At 38.0% G+C, this 19,035-nt stretch overlaps 1 pseudogene; it reads left to right on the top strand.

Annotated features, from left to right (window-relative positions):
• The first annotated feature begins 650 nt into the window (after positions 1–650).
• LOC112717413 (small ribosomal subunit protein eS6-like) overlaps positions 651–19,035 on the top strand; it is a 29,863-nt pseudogene continuing 11,478 nt past the window's right edge.

Raw genomic sequence — 19,035 nt, 5'->3', positions numbered from 1 at the left:
AAGTTTGAATCCTATATTATATATCCAATAATTTATAGGCTAACAACAAATTCACTAAAAGATATTTACTTATTTGTAAAAGTTTTTTAATTAAAGTTTTTAAAAATTTTCATAAAATAATTTATTTATGACAATCTATCAAACTCCCTTCCATAATTATCGACAAACTCCTGTTATTTACGCATGATTAAAACTCCCACCCAAACAAAACGAATACACCGAAACAATAAGAATAGTGAAACTCTAAAATCCTAAACAGAATTTTTTAATTCCAATAAAAGAGAAATACTGCGATGCTACATTTTCAACTCCTTCTACTACCACCGACTCATCCGCATCCGAGCCTACATTAACACGCCACCATGCTGGAGCTATGAAGCGCAAGGCTAGTTCCCTCTCATTATGGCGCGTCAAATCCATGCGGCGTCACTGCTACATCGTCTTCCCCGGCAGGTTCTGCCACCTGTTTTGCTTTTGTTCCAGCAGATGTTAAGCACTTAGAGCACGGTTTGGGCGTAGATTCAGTACCGTTGGCTGAAGAGATCTAAGAGAAGAATGAAACAGAGAGATTCAGAGAGGAGAGAGAACTCGCCTCACCGTCGCCGCTGCCGTTGTCGCTGTGGTTAATCGCCTCTCTAGATCTAGTCGCAATGCCCAAGCCTCTGAGGATGTTCCGTAATGACCTCCTCGACAAGATGCAAAACAAGCTCGATTACATCCTCTCTCTCATCGTCGAGAACTTCCTCGAGCGCCGCCTCCATATTCTTGTCTTCAAGTCCGGCATGGCCAAGTCCATCCACCAGTGCCACTTAGGTCTTTTTACATCTTTTCACATTTTTCCTCTAACGATTTTAAATTTCTAATTTTCTATTACTTAAGTTTCTTTGTTTGTTTGTGCTTACTATAAATTTAGAATCTTATTTCCTAAACATTCAAGTAGCTTAAAATTATAGTCTAATCTCTTCATTGGTTTTTAGACTTTTGATAAATTATTTAATTATGTATCTTATTGTAGCCTGGTTCAAATTATTGTAGATGAAGGATGATTTCAAGGAGTGACAAATTTTATTGTGAGCAACATTTTCACAGGCCACAGAGGAGGTTGATTGAGTTGGAAGCTCTGGAGAAAGTCATACAAAAAAGAATAGGTTTGTTACTTGCTTTTAACATTTAAATTAAAGCAACGTAGTTGTACTAAAGATATTGAATTACATATGCTTTGAACATCTCACATGTTCAATCAGATTGAGAATCGCTAGTGAAAATGAAATCAATAAACCTTGTCCTAACCTGATTTATATTTCCTCAACTAAGTGTTCTGAGGCTCGAAGAGAACCAAAATTGGACACATAATAATGATTTAATATGAACCTCATTTTTAAGTACACCAAATTTTTAACATATCCCTCGAAATTTTCAAAACCATAGGCGACATGATCGAATCAAACTTGCTATTGTATATATTTTGTGTAAGAGATTTTTGAAAATTAAATAATAAATTATTTATTATTTATTTTATTTATTCAAGAATATATTTTTGAAGATTTTTATATTGAATACTTTCTTATAATTGATTTAAATTTTTAGTGCTTGAAAAATAACAAGGAGTTTATATGCTTTAATTGAATAACTAGATTTTGAACTTTATTTTATAATTTCAAAAAAAATTAGTTTGATTATCTCTAATTATTGAATTAGAGTATCTATTTAAAAATAATTTGTAAGTTAATAATTAAATAGTATTTTTATAAATATGAGTGTTGAATTAAAATTAGTTTTCAATTACTCTATTATCCCTAATTTTATAAAAATTACCTAAACTACCCAAATCCTAACTTTAACTCTAACATAACACCCGTACTCCCTTACTCTTCACCGCCGCACACTCCCTCACAACACTCACTTCACCTGTGTTTCACACACACACACGAAAATAAGAAAGAAAGAAAGGGAAGAGAAAAGAAGGAAGAGAAAGTTGAACGGAGAAGAAGGAAGGGATGGGGAGGCCTTGCCGCCGCCGAATTTTCACACATGGGGAGCTCATTTCCGTTGTGGAGAGAAGGAGCAACGTGATCGAAGAGAGGAAGAGGAAGGAGGTCCTCGCAGCCGTTGGAGCCAGTGTTGCCCAGTTGCCGCGCCTTGTAGTCATCACGGAGCCTCCATCGTCGCTAGACAGGGCAGGGAAGAGGATGCATGAGAAGGAGTTGTAGTTGCCAGCTCTGGGTTGCCATTCAAGCTGCTGCCTAGCCACTGGCGAGCCAAGTCTGCCGTGAGGGAGGCATCCCGCGGATAGAGAGAGATATGGAGTTTCGGTTGTTGCATGTTGCAATTGGAGTTGCGATTGTTGTCGCGAGAGCGATATGGAGCTATGATTATGGTTGTCGCTGTTGCGAGTCGAGAGAAAACGGAGTTTTTGTCGCATAGTTGAATCACGAGTGAGGTAGGGGCGCTTTCCTTATACTCATTTTATTTTCAAGAATTTTATAAATCGATATTGATGGAAAAATATATTTTTGGTGATTATGCAAGTCTTATGGTTTGACTAAGTTATTTTGAAAGAATGTTATTATTTACTTGATTGAATTCTTGATTGATTGAGTTGGCGTTGTGATAGTTAATGAAAGCTTGATTTGGGAATTCGATTGGTATATTTATATTGAGAAATGAGTTGCATTGGAAATTTGGTTTATAGATATTTATATTGTGGAATGATTTGGTTTTGGAACTGTTTGAGAAGGCTGAGAATTTTTATTTATTGATTGATTTTGTTGAAGTTGGTTTAAATTGTGATTGATGAGATTGGTTGCTTGGTGGACGAAATTGTGATCACTACAACTTCGCACAACTAACCAGCAAGTGTACTGGGTCGTCCAAGTAATAAACCTTACGCGAGTAAGGGTCGATCCCACAGAGATTGTTGGTATGAAGCAAGCTATGGTCACCTTGTAAATCTTAGTCAGGCAAACTCAAATGGTTATGAATGATGAATAAAACATAAAAATAAAGATAGAGATACTTATGTAATTCTTTGGTGGGAATTTCAGATAAGCGTATGAAGATGCTTGTCCCTTCCATCTCTCTGCTTTCCTACTGTCTTCACCCAATCCTTCTTACTCCTTTCCATGGCAAGCTGTATGCAAGGGTTTCACCGTTGTCAGTGGCTACCTCCTATCCTCTCAGTGGAAATGTTCAACGCACCCTGTCACGGCACGGCTATCCATCTGTCGGTTCTCAATCAGGCCGAAATAGAATCCAGTGATTCTTTTGCGTCTGTCACTAACGCCCCACCCTCAGGAGTTTGAAGCTCGTCACAGTCATTCAATCATCGAATCCTACTCAGAATACCACAGACAAGGTTTAGACCTTCCGGATTCTCTTGAATGCCGCCATCAGTTCTAGCTTATACCACGAAGATTCCGGTTAGAGAATCCAAGAGATATCCACCCAATCTAAGGTAGAACGGAGGTGGTTGTCAGGCACACGTTCATAGGTGAGAATGATGATGAGTGTCACGGATCATCACATTCATCAAGTTGAAGAACAAGTGATATCTTAGAACAAGAACAAGCGGAATTGAATAGAAGAACAATAGTAATTGCATTAATACTCGAGGTACAGCAGAGCTCCACACCTTAATCTATGGTGTGTAGAAACTCCACCGTTGAAAATACATAAGAACAAGGTCTAGGCATGGCCGTGAGGCCAGCCTCCGAATGATCAAAAGATCTAAAGATCAAAAGATTCCAAAGATCAGAAGATGAAAATACAATAGTAAAAGGTCCTATATATAGAGAACTAGTAGCCTAGGGTTTACAGAGATGAGTAAATGACATAAAAATCCACTTCCGGGCCCACTTGGTGTGTTCTTGGGCTGAGCATTGAAGAATTTTCGTGTAGAGACTCTTCTTGGAGTTAAACGCCAGCTTTGGTGCCAGTTTGGGCGTTTAACTCCCATCCTTGTGCCAGTTCCGGCGTTTAACGCTGGGAATTCTGAAGGTGACTTTGAACGCCAGTTTGGGCCATCAAATCTTGGGAAAAGTATAGACTATGATATATTGCTGGAAAGCCCAGGATGTCTACTTTCCAACGCCGTTGAGAGCGCACCAATTGGGCTTCTGTAGCTCCAGAAAATCTACTTCGAGTGCAGGAAGGTCAGAATCCAACAGCATCTGCAGTCCTTTTTAGTCTCTGAATCAGATTTTTTCTCAGGTCCCTCAATTTCAGCCAGAAAATACCTGAAATCACAGAAAAACACACAAACTCATAGTAAAGTCCAGAAAAGTGAATTTTAACTAAAAACTAATAAAAATATACTAAAAACTAACTAGATCATACTAAAAACATACTAAAAACAATGCCAAAAAGCGTACAAATTATCCGCTCATCACAACACCAAACTTAAATTGTTGCTTGTCCCCAAGCAACTGAAAATCAAATAAGATAAAAAGAAGAGAATATGCAATGAATTCCAAAAACATCTATGAAGATCAGTATTAATTAGATGAGCGGGGCTTTTAGCTTTTTGCCTCTGAACAGTTTTGGCATCTCACTCTATCCTTTGAAATTCAGAATGATTGGCTTCTTTAGGAACTCAGAATCCAGATAGTGTCATTGATTCTCCTAGTTAAGTATGATGATTCTTGAACACAGCTACTTATTGAGTCTTGGCCGTGGCCCAAAGCACTCTGTCTTCCAGTATTACCACGGGATACATACATGCCACAGACACATAATTGGGTGAACCTTTTCAGATTGTGACTCAGCTTTGCTAGAGTCCCCAGTTAGAGGTGTCCAGGGTTCTTAAGCACACTCTTTTTGCCTTGGATCACAACTTTATTTCTTTCTTTTTCTCTTTCTTTTTCTTTCTCTCTTTTTTCGAATATTTTTTTGTATTCACTGCTTTTTCTTGCTTCAAGAATCATTTTTATGATTTTTCAGATCCTTAGTAACATGTCTCCTTTTTCATCATTCTTTCAAGAGCCAACATTCATGAACCACAAATTCAAAAGACATATGCACTGTTTAAGCATACATTCAGAAAACAAAAGTAATGCCACCACATCAAAATAATTAAACTGTTATAAAATTCAAAATTCATGCAATTCTTCTCTTTTTCAATTAAGAACATTTTTCATTCAAGAGAGGTGATGGATTCATAGGACATTCATAACTTTAAGGCATAGACACTAAGACACTAATGATCACAAGACACAAACATAGATAAACATAAGCACTAAAATTCGAAAAACAGAAAAATAAAGAACAAGGAAATTAAAGAACGGGTCCACCTTAGTGATGGCGGCTTGTTCTTCCTCTTGAAGATCCTATGGAGTGCTTGAGCTCCTCAATGTCTCTTCCTTGTCTTTGTTGCTCCTCTCTCATGATTCTTTGATCTTCTCTAATTTCATGGAGGAGGATGGAATGTTCTTGGTGCTCCACCCTTAGTTGTCCCATGTTGGAACTCAATTCTCCTAGGGAGGTGTTTAGTTGCTCCCAATAGTTTTGTGGAGGAAAGTGCATCCCTTGAGGCATCTCAGGGATTTGATGATGAGAGGGGTCTCTTGTTTGCTCCATCCTCTTCTTAGTGATGGGCTTGTCCTCATCAATGGGGATGTCTCCCTCTATGTCAACTCCAACTGAATAACAGAGGTGACAAATGAGATGAAGAAAGGCTAACCTTGCCAAGGTAGAGGACTTGTCCGCCACCTTATAAAGTTCTTGGGATATCACCTCATGAACTTCTATTTCTTCTCCAATCATGATGCTATGAATCATGATAGCCCGGTCTATAGTAACTTCGGACCGGTTGCTAGTGGGAATGATTGAGCGTTGGATAAACTCCAACCATCCCCTAGCCACGGGTTTGAGGTCATGCCTTCTCAATTGAACCGGCTTTCCTCTTGAATCTCTCTTCCATTGGGCGCCCTCTTCACAAATGACTGTGAGGACTTGGTCCAACCTTTGATCAAAGTTGACCCTTCTAGTGTAAGGGTGTTCATCTCCTTGTATCATGGGCAAGTTGAATGCCAACCTTACATTTTTCGGACTAAAATCCAAGTATTTCCCCCGAACCATAGTAAGCCAATTCTTTGGGTCCGGGTTCATACTTTGATCATGGTTCTTGGTGATCCATGCATTGGCATAGAACTCTTGAACCATCAAGATTCTGACTTGTTGAATGGGGTTGGTAAGAACTTCCCAACCTCTTCTTCGGATCTCATGTCGGATCTCCGGATATTCACTCTTTTTGAGTTTGAAGGGGACCTCGGGGATCGCCTTCTTCAAGGCCACAACTTCATAGAAGTGGTCTTGATGCACCCTTGAGATGAATCTTTCCATCTCCCATGACTCGGAGGTGGAGGCTTTTGCCTTCCCTTTCCTCTTTCTAGAGGTTTCTCCGGCCTTGGATGCCATAAATGGTTATGGAAAAACAAAAAGCAATGCTTTTACCACACCAAACTTAAAAGGTTTGCTCGTCCTCGAGCAAAAGAAGAAAGAAGAGAGTAGAAGAAGAAGAAATGAGGAGATGGAGATGGCTTTGTGGTTCGGCCAAAAGAGGGGAGAAGTAGTGTTTAGGTTGTGTGAAAATGAAGGAGTGAAGACGGGTTTATATAGGAGTGGGGGGAGGGTTATGGTTCGGTCATGTATGGGTGGGTTTGGGAGGGAAAGTGGTTTGAATTTGAATGGTGGGGTAGGTGGGGTTTTATGAAGGATGGATGTGAGTGGTGAAGAGAAAGATGGGATTTGATAGGTGAAGGGTTTTTGGGGAAGAGGTGTTGAGGTGATTGGTGAATGGGTGAAGAAGAGAGAGAGAATGGTGGGGTAGGTAGAGATCCTGTGGGGTCCACAGATCCTGAGGTGTCAAGGAAAAGTCATCCCTGCACCAAGTGGCGAGCAAAATTTCTCTTTGTGCCAATTCTGGCATTAAACGCCGGGCTGGTGCCCCTTTCTGGCGTTTAACGCCAACTTCTTGCCCTTTTCTGGCGTTTAATGCCAGTCTGGTGCCCCTTTCTGGCGTTAAACGCCCAGAATGGTGCCAGACTGGGCGTTAAACGCCCATCTGCTAGCCTTACTGGCGTTTAAACGCCAGCAGGGTCTTCCTCCAGGGTGTGCTGTTTTTCTTTCTGTTTTTCATTCTGTTTTTGCTTTTTCAATTGATTTTGTGACTTCTCATGATCATCAACCTACAGAAAACATAAAATAATAAAGGAAAAATAGATAAAATATAACATTGGGTTGCCTCCCAACAAGCGCTTCTTTAATGTCAGTAGCTTGACAGAGGGCTCTCATGGAGCCTCACAGATGCTCAGAGCAATGTTGGAACCTCCCAACACCAAACTTAAAGTTTGAATGTGGGGGTTCAACACCAAACTTAGAAGTTGGTTGTGGCCTCTTGACAAACCCCATTTGTAGGGTTTATCTTGTATTGATTTTAGGGGATTTTATCACCTTTTACCCACATTTACTCAATGAAATAGCATGGTTTTGTATATTCTCCTTTAATTGTGCTTAAGAGTGAAAACATGCTTTTTAGGTCTTAAAATAGCTAAATGTAATTTACCTTGATTCCATTAGATGCCTTGATATGTTTGTTAAGTGATTTCAGATTTAGGAGGCAAAGATTGGATCAAGGGAATGAAGAAAAAGCATGTAAAGTTGGAGAACTCATGAAGAAATGAAAGAACCGGAAAGCTGTCAAGCCGACCTCTTCGCACTTAATTGACCATAACTTGAGCTACAGAGGTCCAAATGATGCGGTTCCAGTTGGGTTGGAAAGCTAACATCTGGGGCTTCGAAATGATATAAAATTTGCCATATATTGCTTCGCGTTCAGGGGCGCGCGCGCGCCGTTGCTGCCATCTTGTTCACTTAATGCAACATGTGGCCAGCGATTTTAGGAGCCATGTGGGCCCAATCCAACTCATTTCTGATGCTATTTAATTCAAGTATTGAAGGGGAATCAAGAGACTTTTAGATACTTTTGATCATTAGCTTAGTTTTAGGAGTTATAGTTAGTTTTAGAGAGAGAAGCTCTCACTTCTCTCTAGGATTAGGAATTAGGGTTAGATTAGGATCTCATAATTCTAGGTTTAATTCAAGTCTCCTTCTACTTCTACCTTCAAGTGGTGATTGCTACACTTTGGTTCTTCTTTCTATCCCTATCCTCTTGTTGTAATTTCTCTTATTTTGTTTCTAGGTTTTGTAATTGAGATATTCTTGTTCTTTTGTTTTCTTTTAATAATGCAATTTGAGATAATTCATGAGATTGTGATGTTGTTGATTGTTGTTTTGTTAATTCTTTGTAATTGTTGGTTGTTGATTCCTTTTATTCTTACAAATAAAAATGCTTTCTTTCATTACCCTCCAAGTGTTTGATGAAATGCTTGAGAGGATGTTAGAGTAGAATTTTATGTTCTTGGCTTGAGAAGGTAACTTAGGATTTCTTGAGTCACTAGTGTCCAATTGATTGCTAGTTGATAGCCATTAACTCTAGCCTTCATTAATCCAATTAGTGGAAAGCTAGGACTTATGGACTAGGATTGATATAACTCACTTGACTTTCCTTTGTTAATTGATTTAAGGATGACTAAGTGGGATTAATCCTTGCAACTACCATACTTGTGGCTAGTGATAATGATGAAGATCCTTGACAACCAAATCTTGCCAAGACCATTTTGTTAATAAAGTTTTCTTACCATTTACTATTCATGTTTCTCCTCTAAAACCCCAAATATAACTCACAACCAATAACAAAACACTTTATTGTAAATCCTAGGGAGAACGACCCGAGGTTTAAATACTTCGGTTTATAGATTTTAGGGGTTTGTACTTGTGACAAACAAATTTTTGTATGAGAGGATTATTGTTGGTTTAGAGACTATACTTCGACGAGATTTCATTTGTAAAATTCTAAACCGTCAAAAATCCAATCGTCAAAATGGCGCCGTTGCCGGGGATTTGCAATGGTGTTGTGTTATTGGTTATTGTACATATGTGAATATTGTGAATAGGTTTATCTTTTGTTTGTTTCTTAATTTTTGTTAGTTTTATTTTGTTTTTCCATAATGAGTTCTCACTTTGGCTATGAGTTTGGCTCTAATTGTGTTGTAGGGAATGTGAACTTCAATGCTAACATGTACCAAGGATGGAACACTCCAAGATGGGAGGAGCCTCAAGGAATTGATCACTCCCATTGGCATCAACCTCCGGACACTTATAGGTATAATTCTCATCCTAATGCATGTCAATTCAATGGTTATGGTGACTCCTTTTATGACAATCAACCACCACCATATACCTATGAATCTTATCCTCAACATGATGCTCAACCATACTCACAAGCCCCATATCACCAAAACCCTCCATATGACCCCAATCCTTATCCACCATACCCACCACCTTATGAGCCATATGAACCATACATGGAACCACCACCATTCCAACACAATTACTCTCAAGAACCACCTCAATGCACACCATCTCCATACCCTCACCAAGAAGAACCACCTTTCTACTATAAACCCTCTCTCCAAAATAATGAACCCTCTTATCCACCCCAAGCCCCAATAGATGACTCTCTCACATTGCTACTTCAAGGACAAGCGGATATGCAAAGGAACACCCTAGAGTTTGTGACTAACTTGACCGAGGTAGTGTCTACCTTAGCCTACAAATTTTTGAACACTCAAGGTGCTTCCGTGGCCACATGTGAAGAATCCATTGAAGATCATAGCATGAAGGAGAGATTGGAAAACCCGGTGGAAAATGAGGGAGGCTATTTTGTATTAGAGCAATTGGAGGAGCCTATGGTTATTGAAGAAAAGGAAGAAGTGGTTAAAGATTTAGGAGACGTTGAGAGTCCATGGGAATGTAGCATCATGGAAAACTCTTCCAAGAAGCTTGACATTGATGTTGAGGAGGGTGCGCAACCTCCAAAGCACATCATGGTTGAAGACTTTGAAGAGGTTGATCAAGAGATGGATTCAATTATTGATGAGTTCCTCTCTACAATGGAATTCTCTCCCATTGGACATGAAGTTGAGACTATAAAAGAGTGTGCACAACCTCCCAAGGATAACGAAATTGGCATGGTATATATTGAAATTGAAGAATATAAAGAGGTTGATCAAGAGATGAACTCATTCATCAATGAATTCCTATCCAAGGTTGAATCACCTCCCATTAAACAAGATGAAGCTCTTGAAGACAACACCAAGCCACGTAACAAAGGGGATGAGGTTGAAATTGATATAAGTTGTCAAGAGGTGGAAGTTACAAGGAAAGAGCACAAGAGCGTAGACATCACAATGGCTAAGTGTGGGGAGGTCGTCCTTCCCAAGCCACCATCACCTAACATAACATTCAAGTGGGTAAAATTTCTATCCCTAAGCTTCACTTTCTCACTTGAATATGGGTTGATTGAAAATGATGGTCAACTTAGAGCTCTTTGTGGAGTTAAGAGTAAGAGGGAGTGGTGTAATGGTTGGAAAAAGAACGTTAGGCTCATTAAGGTTAAACCCTCAAGGCATAAATACTATGGTTGGAGGAATGCTAAATTGTATGGGTCTAGAAGGAGAATTTGGTGCATAAAGGAGAATTCTATATGCCTACTACCCAAGTTGAATCATGATGATCAACTAGAAGATGGGTGTGAAAATAAGATATGGGATCCCGGATCACAACATGAAGACCAATTTTGGGAGCTCATATCTTGGGTAGAACTTTGCCCAAGTTTGGTGAAGATGGTTGGAAATTCTGTCAACCAATTGAGAAGCAAAGATCCTTGGAGATTCAAGGATGAGTACAAACATAAGCCACCATGACAATAAGCTTCTCAAATGTCCAACTTAAGGACTTAAACTAAAAGTGCTAGGTGGGAGACACCCCACCATGGTAAACTCTTTCCATCCTCTTTTAGTTTTGTTTAATAAGTGATTTGAGTTGCCATTGTAGGTAGATTTTCATTTCATATTGATTTGTTGGTAAAGATTGGTTGTTAGTATGTTGTATTCATTAGTAGTAGATGAATAAATCCTAAAATCAAATTGCATTTATGTGAATTATTTGATATGTGATTGAATAAAGAAGAGTTTTGGACATTATAGGGAGCTCTTGGGCATTTTTTTTCTGCTTTCTGGGCAAAAAAAAAAAACGGCCATGTGCGCGTAAGCACGCTGTGCGCGCGCGCGCACATTGCACTTCTGCAACTTCTGGTACAAAAACCAGAGAGTTGTGCGCGCGTTGCGCCAGCATTGTGCTGGGAGCCCAACCTCATCCACGCGTAAGCGCGCTGTGCGCGCGCGCGCGGATCGTCCCAACCTCATCCACGCGTAAGCGCGCTGTGCGCGCGCGCGCGGATTTGCACCCTGCTTTTCTCTCTCCTCCTTTCTCCTTCTTTCCTCTTCTCTTCTTCTTTCTTTCTCATTTTTTTTCTTTTTCCTCTCTTGCAAGATTTTTTTTTCTTTTTCTTTTCTCTTTTAATAAAAAATAAAAAAAATAAAAAATAAAAAAAAAAGAAAAATTTTTTTTAATAAAAAAATATATATATATATATATATATAATAATAAATAAATAAATAAAATACAAAAAAAAATAAAAAAAATTAAAAATATAAAAAAAATTTTTTTTCTCTTCTTCCATTTTCTTTTGTCTATTACATTTGCATACTTTTATTCTTTGCATTCTAATTTGATTCTATAATTTGTTCTCATTTTATTTTCTGAATTTCTCATTTTAATAATGGTGTTGAATTCTCTCACTCAATTGTTGAGAATTTCTTGCATTTGTTTTGGTGCTTCATGACTTGTTACATTAATTGCAATATTTGTCAACACACAAGATTAGTGCTTTAGTCCTTCCTAATTCATTACCCTTTGTTTTTTTCTTTTTCTTGTACCGCTTCATCATTGAATTAGGATAGAATCAAATGCTTTCATGCGTATCACTAATCTTGTTTGTGTATTTGATGTTGATGCTCCATATACTCTCCATGCTTTAACTTTACTCTTGCATCAAGTATTAGTTGATATGCCCTTTGCTTAAATTGTTTTCTTACTCACATGTTGTAGCTACCATGTAGTAGAGAACCATACTCTTATTTGGCATTAGCCCCGCCTATGTTCTAATTGCTTTGATGTCTTTGTTATAGGCTTAATTTTCTTTCTTTTTCTCTCCTTCTAGGTTGGCCACCAAGAAGGAAAGGAATGAGAAAGCTTCTAAATGGGGCAACAAACAAGTTCATCCGCACAACCCTTTGAATAAACTCATCAATTGTAGCAACCCGTCCACCTTGCTTTTCTTTGCATGCACCGAGGACGGTGCAATCTTCAAGTGTGGGGAGGTCGTTTGACCGATCTCCATGGGTAACAATTTTCCTTTTCAACACCAAATTTTTATTTTCTTTGTTCGATTAGCTATTGCATTTGCATGATAGGTTGCATGTTAAGTTAGAATTTATACATATTTTACTACCTTTTTCTTATTAAGACTACTTGGTTAGAGTGATGATTTTCTTTCCAAGAAACTGTTTTAGGGCACCCTACCAATTTGAAAAAAGAAAATTTGTGGAACTTGCTTGAAGTAATGTATTTTGGAACATGGTTTTTGAGCTAAGAACACAAGCAAGTGAGTTTTGAGCCTAATAGTGTGGTTACATCTTATAACCACTTATTTTCCTTCTTGTGTGCATTATTCTCTTTCTATGATTATAATCTTTGATTTGTTTGATTCTTTATGTCCATTATTTTGTGTATTCATGCATTTATATGATTGAGGCCATCATTTCATTTAGCTCACTTATCCAAATAGCCAACCCTTTTATATTCCTTTGTTAGCCAATTTGAGCCTACGATTAACCCACTTGTTCTTAATTTTAGCACATTACAAGCTTAAAGCGAAAAACAATAAAAGTCCTTAATTTGGATCTTTGATTAGCTTAGGCTAGTGTATGTGAGTATCATTCAAGTGTGGGAATCTTGGGATATTGGGTGAATAAAAGGGTAGTTTTGTATTATTATTGGAAATATTGGGAATTGGGTACATACTCATGTATTGATTAAAAGCAAAACCTTATGCATTGAGGTTCTTGTATATAGAAAGAAAAAAATGAGAAAAACAAAAGAAAAAGAAAAGAAAAAATAATATGGAAAAGGAAAAGAAAAAAAATAGAAAAAGAAAGGAAAAGAAGAAAAAGAAAGAAATAAAAAGGGGACAAAATGCCCCAAAGTAAAGTTCAAATAAAATCAATGCATATGTGTTGTGAAATGAATAAAAAAAAATGCATGAGTATGTGAAAAAGTGAGGAATGGGTAGTTAGATTAGTACTTAATTGTATAGGTCATATATAGGTTAGGTGGGAAAGTTTAAGTTAATCAAAGATTCAAATCCTAAGTCCACTAGCCATATATGATCCTACCTTGACCCTAGCCCCATTACAACCTAAGGAAAAGACCTCATGATAATTGTATGCATGGATTGAATAATTGTTGATTGTTAGAAGATAAACAAATCTTGGAAAGCATGATTAGGGGAGAATTGAGAGAATCAACCCCAAACACCGAGTGACTAGAGTGCAAACACTTCCGGTGAGGGTTCGATGCTCAATTCCTTGATTCCCGGCTTTCATGAGCGTTCTTCTCGCAAGTCTATTTGAACTTCATTTCCACACTTGAATTGGTAGGATTCATGAATCGTCATATGACCTTAGCCCTACCCGTTTATACGTGCACTTGGAGGATTGATTTATTTTTAACCAAGTAGGTAAAACCATTTTGCATTTAGTCGCATATAGTTTAGGTTGCATATAGCTCATTTACATAGAATAAATATTGATGCCCTTTGCTTTCTCTTGGCTTAAGCATGAGGACATGCTTGGTTTAAGTGTGGGGAGGTTGACAAACCCCATTTGTAGGGTTTATCTTGTATTGATTTTAGGGGATTTTATCACCTTTTACCCACATTTACTCAATGAAATAGCATGGTTTTGTATATTCTCCTTTAATTGTGCTTAAGAGTGAAAACATGCTTTTTAGGTCTTAAAATAGCTAAATGTAATTTACCTTGATTCCATTAGATGCCTTGATATGTTTGTTAAGTGATTTCAGATTTAGGAGGCAAAGATTGGATCAAGGGAATGAAGAAAAAGCATGTAAAGTTGGAGAACTCATGAAGAAATGAAAGAACCGGAAAGCTGTCAAGCCGACCTCTTCGCACTTAATTGACCATAACTTGAGCTACAGAGGTCCAAATGATGCGGTTCCAGTTGGGTTGGAAAGCTAACATCCGGGGCTTCGAAATGATATAAAATTTGCCATATATTGCTTCGCGTTCAGGGGCGCGCACGCGCACTTTGCGCGCGCGCGCCGTTGCTGCCATCTGGTTCACTTAATGCAACATGTGGCCAGCGATTTTAGGAGCCATGTGGGCCCAATCCAACTCATTTCTGATGCTATTTAAGTCAAGTATTGAAGGGGAATCAAGAGACTTTTAGATACTTTTGATCATTAGCTTAGTTTTAGGAGTTATAGTTAGTTTTAGAGAGAGAAGCTCTCACTTCTCTCTAGGATTAGGAATTAGGGTTAGATTAGGATCTCATAATTCTAGGTTTAATTCAAGTCTCCTTCTACTTCTACCTTCAAGTGGTGATTGCTACACTTTGGTTCTTCTTTCTATCCCTATCCTCTTGTTGTAATTTCTCTTATTTTGTTTCTAGGTTTTGTAATTGAGATATTCTTGTTCTTTTGTTTTCTTTTAATAATGCAATTTGAGATAATTCATGAGATTGTGATGTTGTTGATTGTTGTTTTGTTAATTCTTTGTAATTGTTGGTTGTTGATTCCTTTTATTCTTACAAATAAAAATGCTTTCTTTCATTACCCTCCAAGTGTTTGATGAAATGCTTGAGAGGATGTTAGAGTAGAATTTTATGTTCTTGGCTTGAGAAGGTAACTTAGGATTTCTTGAGTCACTAGTGTCCAATTGATTGCTAGTTGATAGCCATTAACTCTAGCCTTCATTAATCCAATTAGTGGAAAGCTAGGACTTATGGACTAGGATTGATATAACTCACTTGACTTTCCTTTGTTAATTGATTTAAGGATGACTAAGTGGGATTAATCCTTGCAACTACCATACTTGTGGCTAGTGATAATGATGAAGATCCTTGACAACCAAATCTTGCCAAGACCATTTTGTTAATAAAGTTTTCTTACCATTTACTATTCATGTTTCTCCTCTAAAACCCCAAATATAACTCACAACCAATAACAAAACACTTTATTGTAAATCCTAGGGAGAACGACCCGAGGTTTAAATACTTCGGTTTATAGATTTTAGGGGTTTGTACTTGTGACAAACAAATTTTTGTATGAGAGGATTATTGTTGGTTTAGAGACTATACTTCGACGAGATTTCATTTGTAAAATTCTAAACCGTCAAAAATCCAATCGTCACCTCCCAACACCAAACTTAGAGTTTGAATGTAGGGGCTCTGTTTGGCTCTGTTTTGAGAGAAGCTCTTCATGCTTCCTCTCCATGGTGACAGAGGGATATCCTTGAGCCTCAAACACAAAAGATTCTTCATTCACTTGAATGATCAATTCTCCTCTATCAACATCAATCACAGCCTTTTCTGTGGCTAGGAAGGGTCTGCCAAGGATGATGGATTCATCCATGCACTTCCCAGTCTCTAGGACTATGAAATCAGCAGGGATGTAATGGTCTTCAACCTTTACCAGAACATCCTCTACAAGTCCATGAGCTTGTTTTCTTGAATTGTCTGCCATCTCTAGTGAGATTTTTGCAGCTTGCACCTCAAAGATCCCTAGCTTCTCCATTACAGAGAGAGGCATGAGGTTTACACTTGACCCTAGGTCACACAAGGCCTTCTTGAAGGTCATGGTGCCTATGGTACAAGGTATTGAAAACTTCCCAGGATCTTGTCTCTTTTGAGGCAGTTTCTGCCTAGACAAGTCATCTAGTTCTTTGGTGAGCAAAGGGGGTTCATCCTCCCAAGTCTCATTACCAAATAACTTGTCATTTAGCTTCATGATTGCTCCAAGGTATTTAGCAACTTGCTCTTCAGTGACATACTCATCCTCTTCAGAGGAAGAATACTCATCAGAGCTCATGAATGGCAGAAGTAAGTCCAATGGAATCTCTATGGTCTCATTTTGAGCCTCAGATTCCCATGGTTCCTCTTTGGGGAACTCATTGGAAGTCAGTAGACGTCCATTGAGGTCTTCCTCAGTGGCGTTCACTGCCTCTTCCTCCTCTCCAAATTCGGCCATGTTGATGGCTTTGCACTCTCCTTTTGGATTTTCTTCTGTATTGTTTGGAAGAGTACTAGGAGGGAGTTCAGTAATTTTCTTGCTCAGCTGACCCACTTGTCCCTCCAAGTTTTTAATGGAGGACCTTGTTTCAGTCATGAAACTTTGAGTGGTTTTGATCAGATCAGAGACCATGGTTGCTAAGTCAGAGGTGTTCTGCTTAGAACTCTCTGTCTGTTGCTGAGAAGATGATGGAAAAGGCTTGCCATTGCTAAACCTGTTTCTTCCACCATTATTATTGTTGAAACCTTGTTTAGGTCTCTGTTGATCCTTCCATGAGAGATTTGGATGATTTCTCCATGAAGGATTATAGGTGTTTCCATAGGGTTCTCCCATGTAATTCACCTCTTCCATTGAAGGGTTCTCAGGATCATAAGCTTCTTCTTCAGATGAAGCTTCCTTAGTACTGCTTGGTGCATTTTGCATTCCAGACAGACTTTGAGAAATCATATTGACTTGCTGAGTCAATATTTTGTTCTGGGCCAATATGGCATTCAGAGTATCAATCTCAAGAACTCCTTTTTTCTGATTAGCCTCATTGTTCACAGGATTCCTTTCAGAAGTGTACATGAATTGGTTATTTGCAACCATTTCAATTAGTTCTTGAGCTTCTGTAGGCGTCTTCTTCAGATGAAGAGATCCTCCAGCAGAGCTATCCAAAGACATCTTGGATAGTTCAGAGAGACCATCATAGAAAATACCTATGATGCTCCATTCAGAAAGCATGTCAGAGGGACACTTTCTGATTAATTGTTTGTATCTTTCCCAAGCTTCATAAAGGGATTCTCCTTCCTTCTGTCTGAAGGTTTGGACTTCCACTCTAAGCTTACTCAATTTTTGAGGTGGAAAGAACTTTGCCAAGAAGGCATTGACTAGCTTTTCCCAAGAGTTCAGGCTTTCTTTAGGTTGTGAGTCCAACCATGTCCTAGCTCTGTCTCTTACAGCAAAAGGGAATAGCATAAGTCTGTAGACCTCAGGGTCAACCCCATTAGTCTTGACAGTGTCACAGATTTGCAAGAACTCAGCTAAGAACTGATGAGGATCTTCTAATGGAAGTCCATGGAACTTGCAATTCTGTTGCATTAGAGAAACTAATTGAGGCTTAAGCTCAAAGTTGTTTGCTCCAATGGCAGGGATGGAGATGCTTCTCCCATAGAAGTCGGGAGTAGGTGCAGTAAAGTCACCCAGCACCTTCCTTGCATTGTTGGCATTGTTGTTGTTTTCGGCTGCCATGGGTTCTTCTTCTTTGAAGATTTCTGTTAGGTCCTCTACAGAGAATTGTGCCTTAGCTTCTCTTAGCTTTCGCTTTAAGGTCCTTTCAGGTTCAGGGTCAGCCTCAACAAGAATGCTTTTGTCTTTGCTTCTGCTCATATGAAAGAGAAGAGAACAAGAAAATGTGGAATCCTCTATGTCACAGTATAGAGATTCCTTGAGGTGTCAGAGGAAAAGAAAAATAGAAGGCAGAAGTAGAAAATTCGAACTTATCAAGAAAGATGGAGTTCGAATTGTTCATTGAGGAATAGTGTTAGTCCATAAATAGAAGGATGTGAGAAGAGGGGAAGTAATTTTCGAAAATTAAGTAAAAGATTTTGAAAACATTTTGAAAAACACTAATTGATTTTCGAAAACCAAGAGTGGAAAAGAAATCAAGTGATTTTTGAAAAAGATTTTGAAATTAGAAATTAAAAAGATTTGATTGAAAACTATTTTGAAAAAGATGTGGTTAAGAAGATATGATTGATTTTAAAAAGATGTTATTGAGAAGATATGATTTGAAAAACATTTTAAAAAAAATATTTGATTTTAAAAATTAATGACTTGGCTATCAAGAAAAGATATGATTCAAACATTAAACCTTTCTCAACAGAAAAGGCAACATACTTGAAATGTTGAATCAAATCATTAATTGATAGCAAGTATCTTTGAAAATAGAAAGAAATTGATTTTGAAAAAGATTTGATTGAAAAAAATTGATTTGAAAAAGATTTGATTTTGAAAAGATTTTGAAAAAAAAAATTTTGATTTGAAAACAAAATCTTCCCTCTTGTGCCATCCTGGCGTTAAACGCCCAGAATGGTGCACATTCTGGCGTTTAACGCCCAAACTACTACCCTTTTGGGCGTTAAACGCCCAGCCAGGCACCCTGGCTGGCGTTTAAACGCCAGTCTGTCCTTCTTCACTGGGTGTTTTGAACGCCCAGCTTTTTCTGTGTAATTCCTCTGCAGTATGTTCTGAATCTTCAAATTCCCTGTATTATTGACTTGAAAAGACACAAATTAAAAATATTTTTTGGATTTTTAATAAAGAGGAATAATCAAAATGCAACTAAAATCAAATAACAATGCATGCAAGACACCAAACTTAGCAGTTTGTATACTACTGACACTAACAAAATAAGAATGCATATGAGACACACAAAACACTCAAGTCAAGAGAATTTAAAAATCAGAGCAATGAAACCATCAAGAACAACTTGAAGATTAATGAAGACACATGCATGAATGTAGAATAGAAACATGCAATTGACACCAAACTTAACATGAAACACTAGACTCAAACAAGAAATATTTTTGGATTTTATGATTTTGTACTGTTTTTGTGTTTTTCGAAAATTAAATGGAGAAGAAAATAAAGGTATCAAAATTCTTAATGAGAATTCCAGGAATCATGCAATGTTAGTCTAAAGCTTCAGTCTAAAGGAATTAGACA

The sequence above is a fragment of the Arachis hypogaea genome, chromosome 10 (genome assembly GCF_003086295.3).
Source record: "Arachis hypogaea cultivar Tifrunner chromosome 10, arahy.Tifrunner.gnm2.J5K5, whole genome shotgun sequence".
In the NCBI taxonomy this organism is placed as follows: domain Eukaryota; kingdom Viridiplantae; phylum Streptophyta; class Magnoliopsida; order Fabales; family Fabaceae; genus Arachis; species Arachis hypogaea.
Note: the sequence above shows the minus strand (reverse complement) of the source record. Positions and strands in the feature narration are given on the sequence as shown.